This window comes from Loxodonta africana, chromosome 1, assembly GCF_030014295.1.
Source record: "Loxodonta africana isolate mLoxAfr1 chromosome 1, mLoxAfr1.hap2, whole genome shotgun sequence".
NCBI lineage: Eukaryota > Metazoa > Chordata > Mammalia > Proboscidea > Elephantidae > Loxodonta > Loxodonta africana.
Window position 1 is genome coordinate 177,538,335 of NC_087342.1, and position 12,802 is coordinate 177,551,136.

Here is a 12,802-nt window from a genome sequence, read left to right on the forward strand (position 1 = left end):
AGTGGTCAATAAATCAAATGATGCATTGCACTGAGCAAACCTTCTGCATAATACCTCCTTAAAGTTTTAAAAAGCAAAGATATCACTTCAATAGCTAAGGTTTGCCTGATCCAAGCCATAGTCTTTTCAATTACCTCAATATGCATGAGCAATGAAAAAGGAAGTCCATAGAAGAATTGCTACATTCAAATTGTGATGTCAGTGAAGAATAGTGAATATACTATGGACTTCCAGAAGGACAAACAAATCCGTCTTAAAAGAAATACAACCAGAATGCTCTCTAGAATCTTGGATGGCAAGACTTTGTCTTGCTTACTTTGGGCACACATCATCAGGAAAAACTAATCACTAGAAAAGGACATCATGTTTGGTAAAGAGTCAATGAAAACTAGGGAAATCCTCAATGAGATATATTGACACAATAGCTGTAACAATGGGCTCAAACATATCAAAGACCATGAAGATGGAGCTGGACCAGGTAACATTTCACTCTGTTATACATAAGGTTGCTGAGTTGAGGTGGACTCAACAGCAAATAACAAAAACAACAATATCTCTATCTGTATTGTATCCACTCATCACACTTCTTCATACACACAGGCATACACACTCCCTTGTTACTGTTGTCTAGAATTAGTTACACAAGATTTAAAAGGAATTTTAATATTTTATAGTTGATTATGTTTATCAATAGCATCTGAATTTACTATTATTGTGAATAACTTCAGAAAGTACCCTACTCTTTCTTTCTCATCCTCCTCCTGAATTCTCTGTGCTGGCTTTTGGCACTATTACACACTCAGTTGATTCAACTGGAAACCTAGACTCCCTTCCCTTAGTCTTCACATTAAAAAATCACTAAGTCATGTCTACTATTCCTACATTTTTTATAGTTCTTGAATCTGCACCCTCTTCTCCATTTCTGTTGCCAGTGCCTCATGCAGGCTTCCTGGATTACAGCAAACTCTCCTATCTGGCCTGCCATTTGACACCCTTGCCTGTTTCTAATACAGTCTCTACACTGCAGCCAGAGAGTATTTCCACAACAATAATCTCAACAAGTGTTCCCCCATTTAAACTTCTTTTATGGCCCACATTGCAGTAAAATCCATATCCCTTATCAGAAATTGTAACATCTTTCATGGTCAGACTCTCTCTAAACTCTTTTTTGCAGTATTCTCCACTTTGCACCCTATGTTCCAGTCATACTAATTTACTTGTGAGTTTACGTGTTCAACATCCTCTTTTAGGTCCTTTAAACTAGCGTGTATTAAGTTAGTCAAAGTTTTTCCATCAACCCCACTGCCTCTGTCTGATAAGCATCTACTCTTGAAGGCTGAACAAAAGGGCTACCTCTCCTGGAGAGCATTATCTAACCACTTTTTAAGATATAGCGAAGTAACCTGCTTACATCTATCGAAGTACATATAACAGCACATTACAAACATATTAACAGGTCCTTTTTCCCCAACATTACTCTAAGCTCTCTCTTACTTTTTTTTTTTTTTTAATGTAACAAACCCTAGCATATATGACAAAATAGTTGCTCACTAATTTGCATAAATTAACAGGTAATTATAACAATTAATGCAGCATAGTGTGGGAAGGTTCTTGCTATCTAGAGTATATACAAATGCTTTATTTTCATGTGAACCAAAGAACATTTTAGCATGAGAAATCTGGAGGCTAAAAAGGTCATGTAGTGTTAGATGTTAACAGAGCATTTGAAAGAGGTGGGTTTCAGACAGCGAAAATAAGCAAAGCTATGAGCAGTACTGCTAGAGTGCTCCTAAAGGCAACAGCACTTTCCTCAGGTCTCTTTTATTCATTTTTTAAAAATGCTTGTGCATTCAGGCAACAACACCTAAGAGGTTTATTCTGGCGGGTGAAAGAAATGTGTGTGATGACTTTAATGTTACAGTAACTAAGGTGAGAATTTTATTGAATTCTCTTTCAAAATTGACAAGAATTTACAAACAATGGAGTCAAGTAGATCTATGTTTCTTTTCCTTCTTCCTCATTTAGGGAGATAGAGCTCTAGTTATTTACCAGAAAAGTGGCATCTCCAAATGTGTCCTCTTTTTTTGGAAAAATATATTACATCTCTGTATAAAATGGTCAGTCCTGGAGCAGTACTAACATCATCCAGACTTCATTAATCATTTGTTTAAGAGTGCTTGATATTTTACAGTGCTGTTTAAGGTTAGATTCACATTAGCAAACAATGTGCTTCCTATGTATTTTCAAGAGTATTTTTCCCCATGTTTCTGTCTTTTGTTGTTGTTGTTAATTGCCACTCAGTTGGCTCCCACTCATGGTGACCTTGTGCATAACAGAAAGAAATGTTGCCCAGTCCTGTACCATCTCCATTATCTTTCATATGTTTGTGCCCAGTGTTGAGGCTATCGTGTCAATCTATCTCATTGAGAGTTTTGTTTTTTTTTTTTTATTTGTTAAGAGCTCATCAGCTAACTAAAAATGTCAGCAGTTTGAATCCACCAGCTGCTCCTTGGAAATCCTATGGGGTAGTTCTATCCTGTGTTATAGGGTCGCTATGAGTCAGAATCAACTTGACAGCAATGGGTTTGGATTGGTTTGGCTACTTTACTAAACATGATGTCCTTTTATAGAAACTGGTTTTTCCTGATAATATGTGCAAAGTAAACAAGCCAAAGTCTTATTATCCTTACTTCTAAGGAGCATTCCAGTTGTATTTCTTCTAAGACTGATTTGCTCATTCTTCTGGCAGTCTACGGTTTATTAAATATTCCTCACCAACACCACAATTCAAATGAATCTTCTATCTTCTGTTTTTATTGTCCAGTTTTTGCATGCATATGAGGTGGTTGAAAAGACCATGGCTTGGGTCAGGTGCACCTTAGTCATCAAAGTGGCATCTTTGCTTTTTAGAACTTTAAAGAGATCTCTTGCAGCAGATATGCCCAATGCAATACATCTTTTGATTTCTTGACTGCTGCTTCCACAGGCATTGATTATTCAACCAAGTAAAATGAAAAAAATTAACAACTTCCATATTTTTCTCCATTTACCATGATCTTACCTATAGGCCCATTTATAAGGGCTTTAATTTTCTTTAAGTTCAGGTGTAATCCATACTGTGATGGATTTGTGAAGACTGTGATGTCTCATCTTCATCAGTGAATGCTTCAAGTCATCTTTATTTTTGGCAAGTAAGGTTGTGTCATCTACATATTTCAGGTTGATTTGGCCTTAGGAGAATAATAAGAAGGGGGACACAACTGAAAATTGTCTGAGACCACCATGTTCTTTTTAAAGTATACATCTGAGAAAGTCTATCCATTCGAGTAGAATTTTATTTTGAATACACGATTTTTATTTTGAGTATGCAAATATGTAATTTTCTTTTATGGGCCATAAAAGTGCCAAATTAGATTTTTAAATTAAAACTAATAAAAATCAGAATAGCTCTGAGACATTTTCTTCTATTTTTTTATCTTGATGTTTTGTGTTTTCCTCCTCTCCATTCAAGCCAGCTGGACATTGTGCTCATTGCCTCAAAGATGGAAGTGACAGACTGAGAAAAGGAGAATCTTCTGGAGTTGATTTCCCAAAATCCTAAGCTTTTAGGAATATAACCCAGAAACAAAGCTTTTAGGAATATAGAGAAAAAATTTTAGGGCATGGACAAAACTTTGAGAAAACATATGGAGTGAAGTCTCTTCCACCACAAAGGTTTGGGGTGAAAGCACAGAGGTGGCAGTGGTGGATCTGGAAGGAGAGAGATCTAAAGAAAGATAGAACATGGGGATGAGGGACATTTCTGCAAAGGGCCTTGATCTCAAACTTCAGCATTCTGGGAGCTGAGTCTGCACAGACCACTCAGTGTCAATGATCACATACGTGCAGGGGCTGCCATATGTACACTATCCAGCCCTCTCTTGTCCCACAGAACATTGAGGCCAATAAAACTAACAGTCCTTTTAAGTCTTCTGCTATTATCTGGTAAAGAGTTTGTTCTTCTCCACCATCATTTTTCTCAGTATGTGCCCAGTATGAATGGTGCCATTCATGAACTGAAATTTTCCTTGAAAAACTCCCTTGAGTCTTACAATATCCAGGATATCCATAACTAAAAAGTATACTTCCCTGGGCAGCTAGCAGGGAGGTGGGGGTAGAGGAGTTGGAAAACCCCTGTACCTGCATTGGTAAGGGTGAGGATAAGGAAGTGGGTGGTGCTAAATAGAGCCAGCCCCTGAACCAGAAGAATCTTCAATGGCGTGTATAGTATCTTAGTCTGGGTTTTCTAGAGAAGCAAAACCAGTGATATATATACATATATACAGAAAGAGAGATTTATTTCAAGGAAATGTCTCATGCAATTGTGGAGGCTGTCAAGTTCCAAATCCATGGGTCGAGGGGCAGGCTAGATACTGATGCTAGCTCACAGGGTTGTGAGGGCTGGCAAATTCAAAATATGCAGGTCAGGCTTCCGGCTTACTCCCCAAAAACAAGAGTTCAGGCAATGAGAAAAGTGCAGGGTCAAGAGAAAATAAGTGGGCTTTGCCAGAGCATCCATTTATATACTGAATGCAGGCCACACCCCAAGGAAACTCCTATCTCAACTGACTGGTTGATCAAATCAGATCTCATCATGGAAGATGATTACATTATATTACTTTATGGAAAAGCAACCAATTCAGTGTCTGACAAATCAAAGAAAATCATAGCCTAGCCAAGTTGACAGATAACATTAATCATCACAGGTAGGAGAGGATGTTCTTCCTTACTGAAGATATTTCTCCCAAATACTTTACCTAGGTTTGTATATTATATATATTTCTTTTATACACATTTTATAGAACTATTTAATGAAATTGATAAGTCTTATGGCATGGCAGTTTCTTCCCAGATACAACACATTCACTTTTTACAGACGGAGTTGCAAATTGGGTACTCACAAATTTATTTTGATGGCTCAAGCAGGGTTTTAAGTAGAATTAATTGTTGTTGTAGCTTTTAGGTGTTGTTGGGTCAGTTCCTACTCATACCGATCCTATGTACAACAGAATGAAACACTGCCCAGTCCCCGACCATCCTCACAATCATTGCTATGTCTGAGCCCATTGTTGCAGCCACTGTGTCAATCCATCTCATTTAGGGTCTTCCTCTTTTTTGCTGACCCTCTACTTTACCAAGCATGATGTCCTTCTTCAGGGACTGGTCCCTCCTGATAACATGCCCAGAGTACATGAGTACTCTTACCATCCACACTTCTAAGGAATATTCTGGCTATACTTCTTCCAAGACAGATTTGTTCATTTTTCTGGCAGTCCACGATATTTTCTATATTCTTTGCCAACACCATAATTTAAAGGTATCAATTCTTCTTTGGTCTTCCTTATTCATTGCCCAACTTTCAATGCATACGAGGCAATTGAAAATACTATGGCTTGGATCAGCAACACATTCGTCCTCAAAGTAACATCTTTGCTTTTTAACACTTTAAAGACGCCTGTTGCAGCAAACTTGCCCAATGCAATATGTCATTTGATCTCTTGACTGATGCTTCCAAGGGTGTCAATTATTGATCCATGTAAAATGAAATCCTTTAACAACTTCAATCTTTTCTCCATTTATCATGATATTGCTTATTGGTCCAGTTGTGAAGACTTTTGTTTTCTTTATGTCGAAGCGTAATCCATACTGAAAGTTGTAGTCTTTCATCTTTATCAGCATGTGCTCCAAGTCCTCTTCACTTTCAGCAAGCAAGGTTGTGTCGTCTGCATATCGCACGTCATTAATGAGTCTTCCTCCTGTCCTGATGTTGTGTTCTTCATATAGCTCAGCTTCTCAAATTGTTTGTTCAGCATACATATTGAATAAGTATGGTGAAAGGATCCAACCCTGATACACACCTTTCTTGATTTTATACCACACATCATCCCCTTGTTCTATGTGAATGACCACCTCTTGGTCTACCTACAGATTCCTTATAATCACAAGTAAGTGTTCTGGAATTCCCATTCTTCATAATGTTATCCATAATTTGCTGTGATCCACACAGTTGAATACCTTTGCATAGTCAATAAAACACAGGTAAACATCTTTCTGGTATTCTCTGCTTTCAGCCAAGATCTATCTGATGTCAGCAATGATATTCCTCATTCCACATCCTCTTCTGAAACTGGCTTGAATTTCCAACAGTTTCTTGTTGATGTACTGCTGCAACCGTTTTTAAAATTATCTTCAGCAAAATTTCACTGTGTGCAATATTAATGATATCGTTCAATAATTTGCACATTCTTTTGGGTCACATTTCTTTGGAATGGGCATAAATATGAATATCTTCCAGTCAATTGGTCAGGTGGCTGTCTTCTCTATTTCTGTATCTAAAGAAAGCCCTCTAAGACTTAAAATACATGGAATGCATAGGGAACACAGATAGCATATGTGCAAGTTGACTGTCCATCAAAGAAATTTTGCAGAAATATCGACAAAGAACAGCAAGGTTTCCCCTTAGAAAAACTACTCTTGACTGTGAAGACCATATAGAAAGTTCTGGAAGACAGAATAAGAACAGCAAGAGTCTGCTTTTAGACTAGTACACCTGTGACAATGTGTTAAGATTTCATTTAAAAAATCAGCTCTTGACTCATAAAATTTTCAAAAAAAAACTGTTTAAAAGATCATTTCCTGGGAAGCACCACTGCTTGGCAGATTAATAAGAATACTAGCAATTTTAACAATAATAAATTATAGAAGCTACTTCAGCAATCAGGAAATCAAACAATGCATTGCATTTCACAAATTTTATGCAAAAGACCTGTTTCAAGTGTTCATAACAAAGATGTCACTTTAAGGACTAAGGTGCAGCTGACCCAAGCCATTGCATTTTCAATTGCCTCATATGCATGTGAAAACTGGACAATGAATAAGGAAGTCCAAAGAAGAATTGATGCCTTTAAATTAAGGTGTTGTCACAGAATATTGAATATACCACAGACTAGCAGAAGAACAAACAAGTCTGTCTTGGAAGAAATATAGCCAGAGTGCTCCATGGAAGCAAGGATGGTGAGACTTCGTCTAATGTACTTTGGACATGTTATTAGGAGGGACCAGGCCCTGGAGAAGGGCATCATGCTAGGTAACGTAGAGGATCAGTGAAAAAGAAGAAAACTCTTGATGAGATGGATTGACACAATGGCTGCAACAGTGGGCTTAAACAGCAATGATTGTGAGGAGGGCGCAGAACTGGGTAGTGTTTTGTTATGTGGTACATACGGTCGCTATGAGTCAGAACCAACTCCACAGCCCCTAACAACACAATAACAACACTGCTCCTATTACCTTTTAAATAAATATAAAAGATAACTTAGGATACCTCTTTTGCCCAGATGACTCAGAATTTAGGGAATTACATAAATACACTCAGAAGTTCAATGGTAAACTGTTTATCTTCTGAGTCTTCATTGTGCATTTGTAATGTATCATAAGAATTGATAGCTAGCACACCGAAGATAAAGTGTGTTGGGATAAGGAAGTTTGATTGACATAACTTAAAAATCCTACAAATACCCGATGAGTGTCAAAATGTCAGATTTCTCTCTGTGCTATTTTACGAAAACCCTTGCACTTTAGAGAGAACGTGAAACGTCAGAGCCTTAGAAAAGTTCTGTGCGGTATTTGTTTTCAAGGACTTTTTTTGCCATTAGACAATGTATTCGATGAAAAAGTTTTTATCCCTCCACAAATAACTTTGTAACTTTTAAGGGGGTGAGCTAGTCAGGTAATGTTTGCCTTAAGATGTTACTATTTTATTTCCTACGGGCAGCTGTTTATGTTGAAGGTGACTAAGATTTCCAAAGTGCTTCACGGTAAAGACTAAGCCTGAAAAAGATTTTGAAAGCTTATGTATTTTACCACACTGTGATGTGACCTCAATCTGCTTAAGTCTAAGGGAAAAAGAAAAAAATCTGGTTTTATACTTGGGTGTGATTCTGGCTACACTCTATTTCTTATGCTAAATTTTATTTTTCAAGGTGCTTATTTGGTTTATTGACCAGAAATATAAAATGCAATTAAAAAAAATATATCGGGGGGGGGGGGAGACATTCATAGCATAATGAAAAGTAGTTCTATAATGCTTTGAGGGAAGTCCATTCAATTTCACTGACATTCATAAATGATGACTACTGTATTTAAATAGAATGAGTAATTTACCAAATTATGGACATTTGGATGGGCTCAGAATGAAGATCTTGTTTGTCTGAATATGTCCTAAAGTGAATCTTAATGAGATTAACTTCATTAAGCCTGGTTTTACAAATAGGCTTCAGTCACAATCTGAACAAAAGTCCTGACTTGTAAAAGTGTGCAAATGATAGTTGGCCACATTACTGTTTTTATCTCCAGCCCATCAGCCTCAAATAGTGGGCCCCACTGTGTTTATCACAGTGCTCAAAAAACACTTCTTTTGGCAAGGTGTCACTGGTACACCCTTTTTTCTCTTAGTCACAAGAACCAAACCATACCAGTTGCCAACTGAGTCAATTTTAATTCATGGTGCCACAAGTGTTTCAGAGTAGAACTGCGTTCCATAGGGTGTTCATGGCTGTGATCTTTCAGAAGAAGATGGACAGGACTTTCTTTTCCAATGCCTCTGGGTGGATTTGAACAGCCCACTTTTGAGTTTGTAGCCAAATGTTTAACCATTTTCACCATCCAGGAACTCCCATGATGACAAGAGCCCAGTGTACATACTACAAGATACCTAGTCTGGGAACTGTGGGCTGCCCTGCAAAAAATGGTCCCTAACTGCTCCTTCCAGGTTTACAAACTACTGACTCACATACAATCAGTAGCTCTCACTATACACCACAGGAAAAGAACTCAAAACCATAACCTGTCTTTTTTAAAGGATTTCAACCTCTAGCATAAATCAGAGATAAAGAGGGGCAGCAAACTCAATTTCCAGTGATTAGCAGTCTATGTACCACTATGTATATATATACGTATATATATCCCAAATACTGTCACCTATGGTAGTGGTAGAAGATTTCAAAGGGTGTCTCGAGAAGAAAAAGTAATGTATTATAATGACATGTGCAAAGAGCTGGAGATGGAAAACCAAAAGGGAAGAACACGCTTGGAGTTTCTCAAGCTGAAAGAACTGAAGAAAAAATTCAAGCCTCGAGTTGCAATAGTGAAGGATTCCATGGGGAAAATATTAAACGATGCAGGAAGCATCAAAAGAAGATGGAAGGAATACACAGAGTCATTATACCAAAAAGAATTAGTCGATGTTCAACATTTCAAGAGGTGGCTTATGATCAGGAACCGATGGTACTGAAGGAAGAAGTCCAAGCTGCTCTGAAGGCATTGGTGAAAAACAAGGCTCCAGGAATTGATGGAATATCAATTGAGATATTTCAACAAACTGATGCAGCCCTGGAGGTGCTCACTTGTCTATGCCAAGAAGTATGGAAGACAGCTTCTTGGCCAACTGACTGGAAGAGATCCATATTTATGTCTATTCCCAAGAAAGATGATCCAACCAAAGGTGGAAATTATACAACAATATCATTAATATCACGCACAAGCAAAATTTTGCTGAAGATCATTCAAAAACTGTTGCAGCAGTATATTGACAGGGAACTGCCAGAAATTCAGGCTGGTTTCAGAAGAGGACGTGGAACCAGGGTTATCACTGCTGATGTCAGATGAATCCGGGCTGAAAGCAGAGAATACCAGAAGGAGGTTTACCTGTGTTTTATTGACTATGCAAAGGCATTTGACTGTGTGGATCATAACAAACTATGGATAACATTGCAAAGAGTGGGAATTCCAGAACACTTAATTGTGTTCATCAGGAACCTTTACATAGATCAAGAGGCAGTTGTTTGGACAGAACAAGGGGATACTGATTGGTTAAAGTTAGGAAAGGTGTGCATCAGGGTTGTATTCTTTCACCATACCTATTCAATCTGTATGCTGAACAAATAATCCGAGAAGCTGAACTATATGAAGAAGAACGGGGCATCAGGATTGGAGGAAGACTTATTAACAACCCGCATTATGCAGATGACACAACCTTGCTTGCTGAAAGTGAAAAGGACTTGAAGCACTTACTAATGAAGATCAAGGACCACAGCCTTCAGTATATATTACACCTCAACGTAAAGAAAACAAAAATCCTCACAAATGGACCAATGAGCAACATCATGATAAACAGAGAAAAGATTGAAGTTGTCAAGGATTTCATTTTACTTGGATCCACAATCAACAGCCATGGAAGCTGCAGTCAAGAAATCAAAAGGCACATTGCATTGGGTAAATCTGCTGCAAAGGACCTCTTCAACATGTTGAAGAGCAAAGATGTCATCCTGAAGACTAAGGTGTGCCTGACCCAAGCCATGAAATTTTCAGTCACCTTGTATGCGTGTGAAAGCTGGACAATGAATAAGGAAGTCCAAAGAAGAATTGATGCCTTTGAATTACAGTGTTGGTGAAGAATACTGAATATCCCATGGACTACCAGAAGAATGAACAAATCTGTCTTGGAAGAAGTACAGCCAGAGTGCTCCTTGGAAGGAGGATGACAAGACTTTGTCTCACCTACTTTGGACATGTTACCAGGAGAGACCAGTCCCTAAAGAAGAACATCATGCTTGGTAAAGTAGATGGTCACGGAAAAAGAGAAAGATCTTCAACAAGATGGATTGACACAGTGGTTGCAACAATGCTTAAAAATAGCAATGATAGTGAGGATGGCCCAGGACTGGACAGTGTTTTGTTCTGTTGTACATAGATTCGCTATGAGTCTGAACCCACTGGAAGGCACCTAACAACAACAACAGCATGCTTTAAAAGTTCACTCTGGTTGGGATTTGGAAGATGGAATAGAGAGACAAGAGAAGACCCCAGTGCCATTGAGGAAGCCTCTGCTGTAATCCAAGGGAGTGGCCACAGAGATTTGTACTGGATAGGGCCCAGTTTTGTTTCTAAGAAGAGCTTTGGCAAGCACATTCGGAAGAGAGGTAACATGGAGAAGGGATGCTTTCTACTTTGTGACAGGAAGACAGGAGAAAAAGAAAGGGGCAAATTGAGGTAGACTTGTAGATATGATGGCAGGAAGTTGAGGTAGTTTGTTTTCATGGTTTCTATTTTAATTTTCTGTGAAGTCGGACATCTGCTGAGAATGAGAAGAAAGAAAATTGCAGATGTGATTTGAGTGGGAAATGTTTTAAATTGCCGTTCCAGAAAGTGGGGAAGCGAGCTGAATAACAAAAAAATAAAATCTTATTGGAATTTCTAAGAAGCACTGAAGGTCCCGTTATGCTTAGTGATGATGTATTTAAAATGGCACCAGTCTTCCAAATTTCATGTTTTTTCTACCTATACTTGACCGTGTGAGGGCAGATGGGGAGAGGAAACAGATTCTTGGATTCTTCCAGGGTTGGGGTTTCTCAGGCCAGAGAGTACTCTCCCTGGGATTGCTGGAGAAATTCTGGGCCACAACTGAGAATTTCCCAAGAATTTGAAGTTATAATTTAACAGAAAAGGATGGAGTAGGAGGGGTCTGCCTGCCAGTGCTGCTGAAATGAAAACCTCTTGGAAGCATTTTGCTTTGTGATGTAGCTCCTGGGAGCTGTCTCATCGTTCATCTTGAAGCACACACTCTAAGCCGTAGCTCCACATATCTGGACGAGATCGATACACTGAATCTTTTTTTTTAATGTTTTTATACTTCATCTACTTAAAATGTCTCCTTGGCTGCACAATTCCCTGTAGGGGAAACATGCTTAGAATTTAATGAAGCAAATATTATGTTCATGTCATGTAGCATATAATGAAACACAAGACATGATGAAGGGCTTCTGCCTCCATACCATCTTTCTGCTCCACCAGCTAAAGTTCCACTGGGCTTTGGCATCATTCTGGCTGTCTTAGAAACTGAAAAAAATATAATTTCTCCTATGAAAAATTATGGCAACCCCTAGGAATTTGACTGCAAAGAGAGTAGGTTTCCTGAATGCCTAGGAATTTAATGCTTCCTTTCCATCAGCCCATATGCGTGTGAAAATCCTTCTGTCCCATTGCCTGCCCCCATCCCACACAACTGCACAAGTCATTTCTCACAGCACCGAGCTCCTCTGAACCACAGGGGCTCAGATTGCACATATCTCAAATGAAAGGAATTTGAGGATATAAATTCCACAACACAAATTGTTTTTACATACGCTACTACTTACAGTGTTTCATAGCAGGATATAGACTCTTGGTGTGAAATAATAATAATGACAAGGGATTTGCCAATAAAAAGAAGCTAGGCACTGCAAAATATTGTCCAGGGAAATTATAGCTCTAAAATAATGACTAGACATTTTAGAGCAATATATGCTTATATGAATCTTAGAGTGAGGGAGGCATTGAATTTTCAGAATAATTGCATGATTCCTGTGTTACATTTCATGGTGCAAGTTACAGGATTAGACATGAGGCTTTAGAAAATATCTACGGTATGTTCAGTATAAAATATAAAAATGATAATATAACATTTCTTAAAAATATAGGCTATCCTTCTGTAATTTATGTCATGATTGCAAACAGGTAAATTCAGATGCTACCAGAGAACTCCTGAATTTAGTTGCTGTTAGTAGTTAGAGACCAGTGTGGGTAAAGAAGGAAAAGTCAGGAATAACAGAAGGTGTCTGAATGGTATTTTTATTACATAGTATCCTTATAGAGTTGGTTACACTACGACATTCCAAAGACAATGAATAGGACCCCCCAAATTAAACACCAAACTAAGCCTGAATTA